This window comes from Setaria viridis, chromosome 1, assembly GCF_005286985.2.
Source record: "Setaria viridis chromosome 1, Setaria_viridis_v4.0, whole genome shotgun sequence".
In the NCBI taxonomy this organism is placed as follows: domain Eukaryota; kingdom Viridiplantae; phylum Streptophyta; class Magnoliopsida; order Poales; family Poaceae; genus Setaria; species Setaria viridis.
Window position 1 is genome coordinate 39,747,349 of NC_048263.2, and position 11,239 is coordinate 39,758,587.

At 41.5% G+C, this 11,239-nt stretch overlaps 2 long non-coding RNA genes across 3 annotated transcripts; one reads left to right on the forward strand and one right to left on the reverse strand.

Moving 5' to 3' along the window:
* The first annotated feature begins 115 nt into the window (after positions 1-115).
* Positions 116-2,579, forward strand: LOC117841380 (uncharacterized). The gene is made up of 2 exons (XR_004637281.2): positions 116-529; positions 792-2,579. It is a non-coding gene; the product is annotated as an uncharacterized lncRNA (long non-coding RNA).
* Positions 2,580-6,315: 3,736 nt separating this feature from the next.
* On the reverse strand, positions 6,316-10,634 carry LOC117841381 (uncharacterized). 2 transcript variants are annotated; one of them, XR_011899077.1, is made up of 3 exons: positions 10,209-10,567; positions 8,162-8,208; positions 6,316-6,617 (listed from the first exon to the last, which is right to left on the reverse strand). It is a non-coding gene; the product is annotated as an uncharacterized lncRNA (long non-coding RNA). The 2 variants fall into 2 exon arrangements; XR_004637282.2 differs by having other exon boundaries at positions 6,316-8,208; positions 10,209-10,634.
* Between the last annotated feature and the right edge of the window lie 605 nt (positions 10,635-11,239).

An 11,239-nucleotide genomic window follows, 5' to 3' on the forward strand; every position in this document is an offset into this window, starting at 1 on the left:
GTTGGAACAGGCGGCCGTGCCATTTAAAATGGCACCGCCGCCTTCCCGTGGAAGCCAAGCCGCTTGGATGGACGCGGGCTGTTGCCAGCTGGCACCGCTGCGGCCCAACTGAGCTTGTAGGTAAGGCCCAATGGAAAACGGCCCACATGTGTTGGCACAGCTACACAAGCCGAGCACGTGCCGTCGTCTTCCCGATTTCGAATTGCCCAACTGCTCCTCGGCTCCCCCTTAAAAAAAAAAAACTGCTCCTCGGCTCGCCGCCACGCTACTGCCGTAGCTCTTGATCCCGCACCGACTCCGCCTCCTCTCATCCGCGTCCTCCTCCCTCACCGCATCATGGCGGCGAGGATGTGGTGAGGGAACGTCGCGTCGCCGTGCTGACCGAGCAGATCCGCGTATGGCCGCGTGGGGCGGGGGCGAATGGGGACGATCGCGAAGGCAGAGGCGGGAGGGATGGCGGCGCTTTCCCGTGACTCGGCGGCCGCCAGTGCCGGTGTCGTCCCTACCAGGCGCCGGCTACCCTAATTCGGTACGGAATCCCTCCTGCCCCCTTCGATCTCTGACTTGATTTTGCTCACCGCGCCGCGGGAACCCTAGAGATTGGGGAGACCTACCTCAGCATCGTTCCCCTTGTCATCCGCTTCCCCGCGCCGGGCCTTGATCCCCTGTGTGCTTGCGCGTCGCCAATGTCACCATCTCGACGGAAACTCTCCAACGATTTCCGAAGTCCCTTCTATGTGACCATACCGTCTTTACCTTCCCCGAACTGTTTCGTTTTCCCCCGATTCTAGGGTTTCTGAGACCGAATGGCGCAGAGGAGGATCCAGAATTGGGGATGGTTGCTGCCTTTGCACAAATCAGGTGAGATTGTTTCATGGTTTGTTTGGTTTCCAAAACGATGGCGGCCAGCCATTTTTGCTGGGAATGTTACAGAATGAATATTAACAGCGCTATTTGAGATATGCAATTTTTCATATCCGATGTCTCTAATGTGCATCAAATGAAGTAGCAAAGTTTATTGCTTCAGAACCTGTATGTGCAATAAAGTTTTCTTATTATGCCACGTACATATGATCTAACATGTTAATACTATAATATTAGTATCATGGTTTGAGGAATGTCTGATGCTAGTAGTTTAGTATATGCAGAGAAAGGTAAGCAAGAAAAGGAAATCAAATTTATGAACCATAGGTTTGCATGCACCTACTGAAAATGGAATGGACTTGGAAATCAAATTTATGAATCATAGCTTTGCATGCACCAACTGAAAATGGAATGGACTTTCCATCGTTTGCACCTTTCTGGTCTTGTTCTCAATTGACTTTCACATCCTTTGAGCTGCTTAGGTAGTGTTATAATGGATTTGTATGTCCTGTTAGTATTCCTATGAATTTAACAAGGCTTTTCTAGGAGAAATGGCCTTGAAAGCAACACCAAGCTGTGTGTGTTATTCTGCTAGATTTGGGGTTCTGTTGTCATTTTTGCAGAATACATGTGAGCGTGTTTCATGTTGACTTTGTTTTTCATGGAACGATGTATCTCTATTGCATTTCTACAATGCGTGTCAAATGAAGCAGCCAAGTGTACCACTTCAGAACCTTAGGCCAAAATGAGGTTCGGTCATTATATGCCATATGCATATGCTGAAACATTTCAATACCATTATATTACTTGAGAAATGACAGATACTGGATTGTTCCCTTTGTTCCTTTAATCCATAGTAACAAACTTATGAATCTTAGCTTTGCACTAACTAAGAAGGAATGAACCTTTGAGGATCAGTTGCACCTTTGTCGTCTTTTATCAGTTCGCTTTTACATTGATTGGAGTGTTCAGGTTGTGTGTGAATATGTGATCTGTTGCATGGTGTAATTCCTATCCCCACGAATTTATCATGGCCCTTTTAGGAGAAATGGTAGTGAAAGCAAGACCAAGCCTTGGAGTGGAACAGGCAAAGTGATCAATGATCATGGGCTTGTGCCCCTTGTGATCTCTAGATAGAAGCTTCCTTCCAATAGAACAGGATGTAATTTCTAGAGATTATGTTAGTAATTTTGGTTTTGGTATCATGATTGTGTTGATTTAAAATTATATATTCTGAATTGTTAATCGTTCACTGTCCAATTGTCCATGATTATTAGTTATTACTTATTAGGTCATTGTGCACTTGATGTAGTTTTTTTATAAGCAGTAGGCCTTGGCTCTATATTTACAGTTACTGTAAGCAGTTTATATTGGCTTTCATTAGGTCTACTCTTCCTATTTCTCTGAATCTTTTATTTCCTGTGATCTCTGGCAGTTCCGTTCAAGCTTGAATTAGGTCATCAAAAGTAGCTGATATGGCTGAAGCAATGGCTTGAATGCTTGATGGGTTTTGATTCATTGTAAGTTCCAGCCAGAGCATCTACGATCTCTGCATCTTGCTTAGTGTTTGTGCTTTGTTTTAGGTTTCTGTTTTTTTTTTATTTTCAAACATACATTCATTCTTATCTCTGGTATGACAAGGTGCAAAAATTACCTGGTCATGTCTGTTTCAACTTTCAAGTAAAAGTTTGATCACTACGTACTATGTTAGCTTATTATCTGGTGTTAATGGTCCTGTTTATGTACGCTATTCTTAGTGTTAGGACTGAAACTTGAAAGAAAACATAGAAGACATGTGACTCAACTGCATTGTCATATGCATAATCTATTTGTAGCTGTTTAGGTGATTACAGTTGTTAGATTGCTGGTTATGTGACTAACTAGTATAAACTGAATAAAAAAATTGGAAATCTTAATTCGTTAACTACTCGACATGGAATTTGGAAGTAAGTTATAGCATTGTTACAGGAAACAGAGTGTCTTGAATATTTAATATTCTAATTACTTGATGTTTTGGAATGGCAAAATAGTCATTTTGGTCCCTGAACTTTGCACCGAGGGCCAATTTAGTCCCTCAACTTTCATTTTTTTGGGTCAAACTCGTCCTTGTGCTGATGTGATGCTCTATATTAGCATAAGACTAATGCAAAAAGTCCCTTTTGCCCTTAGCTCATGTAGGTCAAACATATACGTGCTCATACTCCCTTAATACATACACTATTTTTTTAACTAACACAAAGTATGGTTTCTAAAAAGTGTATCTACTCGTACTCTAAGTCATTCCTGTGCTCATACGAATTTGATAGACAAAATGTATGTACTCAAACAAGTATTTACTCATACTAAAAAGTATATATAAAACTTCGTTAGGTCATGCTGGTGAGTTTTTGTTTAGACACAAGGTCTTGCGCTGCATCTAAATGTACGTGTGGCTCACTTGCACCTGCTTCCAGTGGTAGACACTATGTGTCTTGCCCAGCTGCCATTGGCCAAATCTTTTTTGTCCGACTAAATTGTGCAGATATGCACTGCTCACTAGGAGCCTGGGCAGGCCCCAGGGTTGCCGGCCCTTGGGTCCGCCCCCTAGTACATTATACATGCTTCATGTAAGTATTTATACTCCCCTAGCAAACATATATATATCCTCATTTATTTTGGATCATACGTTATTATAATTCTAACGGCGAAATTGGAGAGAGAAAAGAGCCAAGGGTAAAAAGGACCTTCTGTATTAGTTTCATGCCAATATGGAGCCCCATGGACGAGTTTGACCCAAACACGAAAGTTGAGGGACTAAATTGGCCAATCCGAAAGTTGAGGGACAAAGTTGACCCTCGGTGCAAAGTTTCAGGGACCAAAATAGCTATTTTGCCTTTTGGAATATGGTGGAAGTTTTAGCTGTATTTAGATGGTGAGTCATCTTAATGCACGTATAGTGGCAATGTAATAACTGTTTTATATAGTAATGGAAGGTTTGTATGATGAATAGAGTGGTGGGATAGTGAGCTACCTCTGCTGTCGGATAACAGTGTCTTATAGATATTTTGGTTAGCATTCAGCAAACTATTTAACTTCGGTTAACTTCATTTTTATGGATATTTTAGTTAGCAATATGGAAACTGAGTATATTTGACTTGGGAAATGGTTTTCTGATACTATGACTTTTGTTAGGAGTAACAGTAGAAATCAGTGAACAGAGTTATGTTTTGGAGTCCAAACATGTGTTCATAGTTCAAACCTACACTAATTTGTGATGGTAGACAGTATATGGTCTGGCGAAGCTTGTATCTAGGGATTTTCATCATTTATGTTTTACCCTTTAAGCAATGTAGACATATGGTGCTTACTGCTTGTGTATGTGGCATGCCTTTTTTCTTTTAAAAAAAAACATTTCTGGTAGTCATGGGCATGCATATCTTGTACAATAAACTTGACTGGACAAGTAATAGGAAGGTTGTATTTCTTTTTTGGCCAGTTTCCCTAATACTTATCTACTGCATGCAACACATGGCCTGTGGGGATGACTGTTGTCTGCAATTAGTCAAACTTTGCCCACTGCTTTACATTCGACTATTCAAGTAGCTGGATTTGTTATATGGAAGTAATATATTCAATGCCAATTGTACTTCACCATCATTAAGCAACTAGATCATGACAGAGAGAGGAGCATTCTATTATACTACAATTCATTTTTGAAGATCCATCATATGGATATTATTTAGTTACCAGAAACAGGTCTTAGCACACATATTTCCACTTACAAGCATTATGTTTTGATGCTATTTTAATTTTACACTGATGGAGTGAGTTTGTCATGAGAAAAAAAATGTTTTGACGTGCAATTTGGGATTTGCGCGAACACCACACATCAGTTTTTGAAACCAGCATTTTGGTGCAATCAAAATCTTTCAGTGCTATGCTTGCATATGCTTTGCTGTAACTTACTAGCTTTAACCAACTTTCTGTCATTCTCCAACTAGTTCCAGAAATGGTTGATTCAGAAGCTGGCTGTGGAATGAAATTATGTTTTCCATTCTGATATTAGGCATGTTAGTCATAGTGATTATGTTTAATTAATTTGCCCTCATCCATGCTAGATAGCACTATGTAATCCGCTCCCCCCTCCATCTCTATTTGTAAGTATCCCTGTACATATCACGTTTTATTAAAATTTAATGAGATGATGTGGGGAACTCCCCCACAGTTTTACGGTCAAAAAAATAAATAAATTTGCCCTCATCCATTATTTGCACGTCATGGCTCGAACTTTCTTAGTCCAAAACTTTCACTTGATGAGTAGAATGCTGTAGCAGCATAGTTTCTGGCCGTGTCGAAAGCGTTATCTGCTTGCACATGCTCTGGCAGCATAACTTCAATGCGTTCTAGTTTTACACGGACTGTCTATTGTTTCTGGCCGTGTTGTAATTGGTACCTGTTTATTTTCTGAAACTGAATGTTAACTCAAAAGTTCTTTTATTATCTTTTTGCTACGTGGTGATGAAGCTTTTATTATCTTTTTCTGAAACCAATTATAATGACGCTAGTATGCATATCGAGCAAATCCCAGTATGTTGTGCCCATGTAAACACAACGTCAGCCGAAGGACCCCATATATTTGCACGACGTTGACCCAACAAAGGCCCATCTAAATATATGTGGCCGAACAAGGCCTGTTCGACAAGAAAATGCCCATTTAGCGCAACACCGGCCCATATAAGCGCAATGTCGCTTCAATGAAGGCCCGTTTTAACAAGTTCAGAAGAATGGGTGATTTAACCTCTGAAGGCCTAACGGCCCATTAAACCATGATGGCGCACCAAAGGCCCATCAAGAACCGCAACGGCCCAACTTAGGCCCATTTAGCACCGCAGTGGCCAAACGGAGGCCCATTTAGCACAACGACAGCCCAACAAAGGCCCATTAAGAACCTTATCGGCCCAGAATAAGCCCATTACACACGTTGATGGCCCAGCAGAGGCCCGTTAAGCCCAGCAGAGGCCTATTAATCGCCAAGATGGCACCAGCGGCCCATTAAGCACCGCGATGGCCCAACAGAGGCCCATGAAGGACGCCGTTGGCCCCTCAGTGACCCATTAAGCGCAGGGACGGCCTAACAGTGGCCAGTTAAGCACATCGATGGCCCAACAGACGCCCATTAAGCACATCGACGGCCCAACGAAGAGCAGTTAAGCACCGTGACGGCCCAACAGAAGCACCTTACCGCAACGACCGTCCCAAAGGCCCATTTTTATTTGCAATTTCGATCCAAGAAAGGCTTGTTAAACGCAACGTGCCCTACTAACCTCCACTAAAACGCAGGTCCGTTTTCATGTTAAACTAGATGATAACATCCCAAATTGGCACAGATACTACCAATTTACATACCTCTAATCGATTGGACTTGTTTCTTGGTTCCCCAATGTACTTACATTTAACCCAACAAAGACATAATTGCGTAGGTTATCAAATAAAATTTAAATCAATCCTGATAAAGTCTAATACAAGCACGCACAGGTAATAAAGCTTGAATTCGCCCCGTATTCAACCGACGACGCCATAGCCCCATTAACCCAACAATGACTGGTCAACAATCCCATTAGTCCCATGTGATGTAACAGTCCCATTAGTACCATACACAGTACCTTTAGTGCCAATCTACAATAACAGTCCCAGTAATACAATGCCATTAACCTATCTAGACAAAAAGCATAGTGTTACATACGATGGCACTTATGATCATGTCGTTTCCTATGCTGCAATAGAGACAAAACTGAATTAGTTCAAAGGTGACAAACATGGTGAAGGTGACAAAGCACCGAATTTCAATACCATAGACGAACACTGGATGGACATATCTATCACAGACTAGGCTGGGAATCAGAATACACCAGGTTCGAACTATACACATTTGCATGCGTTGGCTTAGAAAGGGATTTGAGTTACGGAGAATACAAGAACAGTATTTCATAATGATTGCAGATTAGGACACACCTCAGAATGGAGGTGCATGCATGTGTTATTGGTGGCCACATTTTGAATCTGGCATTATCCAAAAGAGGTTTAAAACAAGCAATTTTATCATTTAAATTATTTGGATTTGGATTCAAGAGTGAGTAACATTAGGATCCGTCAGCACTGAATTCTTTTTGGTGTTTTCAGTTTCCATGCCTCACGTAGAACTTTTTACTTTTCAAACAGATGATCAACAAGAGTGCAGAATGCATCAGCTGGTCTCATCACTTTCGCAAATGGTTGAAAGTGTGCGTCAAACTGAAAGTAAAAGTGGAATTTAATGTAGTGGTGTTCTATCTAAAGGTTAAATGCCTTCTATTTCTTTCGTGTCTGAAATAGCACAGCAGGAAGTACACTAGCTGCAATGTCAGAATATCAGTGAATTTTCAGCTTTGACAATCATGATTCGAGTTAGCCACCTCATATGCCTCAAAGTTTTGTTTGGAGAATTCCATAAATGGGAGAAAAGCAAGAATTCTACACAGTGCTTGTCTACTCGATGACAAACCTAACCAGGCAACCACAAAAATCAATATATTATTTCTAGGTTCTAGGTATTTAGAGCATTTTATATCCATCCAAAATGTCGTGATCAAGGATAAGAGAGAATTCTCAGATACTATGGCAGTACAGATTGATAGAATTTCCTAAAACCACGAGAAAAGTTCGTGGCAATCTATAAATTCAAAAAGAAAAGGTACGATTCTAATTTGCATTGGTGACTAACTAATTGTGCCAGTATAATTCCCAAGATAACAACATAAAGGAACTAAAACTAAACGCACGCATGATATAAAAAAATGTACTAAAAGATTAACCTATACTGGGTCATTAGAAGCATATCAGCTAATGCCCTAATGGTCTGTATTGTAGTAGCATTGATTTATCAAATATCCTGCCGACACAGCTTGGGTTTTTCAAGGAAAGAACTGAAAGGAGCAGGAAAAAAAATACAGTACAAAACTGCAGAACAGCTCCATGTATACTATTTAGGAAGGATCGTTGCATGTTAGCTAATCCAGTACCAGCATGACTAACATTAGTATAAATGGTGCCCTAATTGTTGGCAAATCGCCTGCCTTTACCAATTCCCCCAAGCGATCAGTATAGCTGAGTGCCATCACAACATATTAACCATTCTACCCACATAATACTATGCACTGTAACTCTGTAAGCATGAAGGATCATGAGGTAAAAATATTACCTCTCAAAGCTTCAAATGAAGGAATGCAAACTTTTCTTAAAACATGAAAAGACTTCAAATTCCAATTATGTAAATATTTACATTGAGCAAACACTGTGGGACTTCATCTCCAGCATCGCACGCATCCCCTATTGCACAAATCAGCAACATTAACACTGGTTAGCGTTCCAATATGATGGCATCATTCTAGCATACAAATAACATGGCTCATTCATAAATAGAAGATCGCCGGCACAAAAGTTTGCAAATTTGATAGCTTGCAGTTAAGGCTTCTTGTAATGTTTTGGTTGTGTTGAAACCTCAGAGGGTGCCAATTTTGGGATACTAGCTACTAGCTAGTCGCGTAAGGGCTGATGGCACAAACGAATTAGTGTACTATGGTTAACCAAAAGAAATGTCTCCTGGAGCCTAAACATTTATCTTAATGGCTATATCTAACATTGTGTCTGTTGGATAAATAATCGATAAAACAATATACTAAGCCAGCTGCATAAAACTAATAGCGACGTCCTGCTCCAGATAAACATTTCAACGACGATAATGACATGTACACTATCTTTATTGGCATTAAACACAGAAGGTTAAGCAAAAAATGGTTATTGTAAAATTTGAGAGAACTGTTCTACATATTATTTCCATGTTGCAACAATGTAGTGAGTTGTTTCCATTACCATTCAATCCCACTGGATTGTCACGTTTATATAAATAATTACACACCTCTGAGAAGGTTAATATGTCATATTTAGTGAAAGTAAAACTGCAATGGAAAAAATGGAAAGGTTCCCACAATAGCCTATAGTAGTAGACTGGGCATGTTCTCATTTGAATGTGCACACCAAAATTCCAATTCATGAAAGGCAATATTTAGCTAGCATGCTAGTCATCTACATCCAACAACTCATATGAGATAAAAACGAACATGCTAAAATTCCAACATAGGCTCCAAGAAATCCTTGTGACAGAAAACATATCCATGTAAGTACTGAAGCATGAGCAGGACAATTCAAATAGATCAAGGTAAACACTATCAACTCACGCCATACAGTGTCCACCAGACTTTATAATCTCCCAGCAACAAAATTAGAACAGATATAGACCTGAACAGTTAACTATTCAAGCTTGTGAAGGTGTTATCTATCCTGCAGAAATGGCCATAGTATAATGCAGGAATATAAGGCAAACCCTATCTAGAGCATATAACAAATCATTTCATGCCTGCTGGTTCCACATCTAGGCACCCTGTCAAGTGTCAACGGTGGTGATACAAGCAACAAACTGAGAATCCATAACCTTAGACTGGAGGACTATGTGTCATGGTTTGAGAACAACTGGGCTACTAAAGTACTAAACCCTGGATCTCTACAACACGACACAATCCAAACCCAAAATTACTATTCCCATTCAAAAACGCCCCACCAAAATTCCAGATCATGAAAGTGATGTTTGGCTCTAGTCATCTGCATTTAACAATCCAAACAAGATAAAGCTGAACAAAATAAAGTTACAAGATATGTCCAATAAATCCTCACTATAGATGACAGGAAAAAAATGAACAATTAAGGAACTAAATCATGAGCTCTTGCATAAGCAAGCAACAGAGCAAACCCTATCAACCCAAACCACACAGTAAACATCATAATTCATGATTTGTCAGAAACAAAATAGACCAGCATATGAACCCTAACAATTAACCAGTCTAACCGGCAAAGGTGTCCAATCTAGCCAGCAGTAAATGTCGAATCACAGTGCCTGCTGATTCCAAAACTAGCACCCCGTTAACTGTGGTCTGTGGCCATATACAAGGGAAAACCACAACAGCCCGTTACCCCGTAAATTGGAGGAACTTACGAGTCATGACACGAGACACGAGCAGGCTGATAAACTATTAGTATCTCAAAGACGAGTACACGGTGCAATCCAATCCAATCGACCTCTGGGATTCGCCACCGATGAAAATTGAAATCCGTGATCAGGAAAATGTAAGCAACGTGAAACCCTAAGGCAAACGCCATGCGACCGGGGCACGGCAAAGAGGGGGTTGCGCGCCCGTGCCCTAACCCTAGGACAAACCATCGGCGGCGAGGAAGGGAAGGGACGAGGGAAGAGGAAGCGACAGCTGCTCTCTCACCTGTCCGACGGCATGGTTGGTTGCTTCACGGCGGCGTCAGCCTCACGCACCGCGGCTCTCGCCTCCGCAACCGCAACCGCCACCGCCGGCGCTTGGAAGAGGAACCACGGGCTCGTGCGCGCGCACCAAATCGAGTGGAGCCGAGCCTAAATCTCTCGGCGGAGACGAGGAGGCGGCGGCGAGGGATAGGTTTGATGTGTCGCTTGTCGGGGAATCGAGGGGAGGAGAGAAACTGGACGCCGCATTTGCTCCGTCGCTTTTCCTCGGAGGATTTGGGGATTTGGAGGATTTTCGGGAAGCGGCAGGACGATCGTTGCGGCTGGCCGCGTGCCGCTGGCGCTTGTCCTTTTGAACTGGGCGGCGCGGTATTCTGTTGTCACGCGTGAAAGGCCTCACACTTAAGTTGGGCCTGATCTGTGGGCCACTAGGGCCGGGTGGCCTTCTTCTTTCTGCGTGTTTGTGGGTGGACGAAGATTAGCAATCCTGGGCCCATTAATATATATGCGTCAATACTCAATATTCATTTTCCTTTCTGGATTTCCAGATTGTCTTCTCTTCTATGATCAATTTCTTTTTCTTTTCAAGTCTGGTCGAGGTATTAAGATATCTGAACGCATGTCGCATGACCGACCTAGAGGACCTAACTGCAACTAGAGCATTTCTTTCTATTTCAATATATTACAGTACAAAGGATGAATAACAAAGGTGACCTATGATCTGGCCGTGTCTCTTTCTGCGCAACTATTTTAGTTGTCAGGTCACCATCGTGCATACGATTTCTTTTTGTTGAGAAATCCGAAATAGGTCTTTGTGCAAAGCTTTTTCTTTTGTCCGGCCTCCTTTTTGCCGCTGTCAAACTTCTTTCTCAAAGGCTAGTAATAGTACTTTGCTATCTGTCCTTTTGTTTTGGATACTGATCTACTTGCGCAACTTTGTTCAACTTAAGCCAAGTGTTACTTCTTCTGACACAGTAGAAAAGAATGAAATGTGATTGCGACTCTTCTGACACAGTAGAAAAGAATGAAATGTGA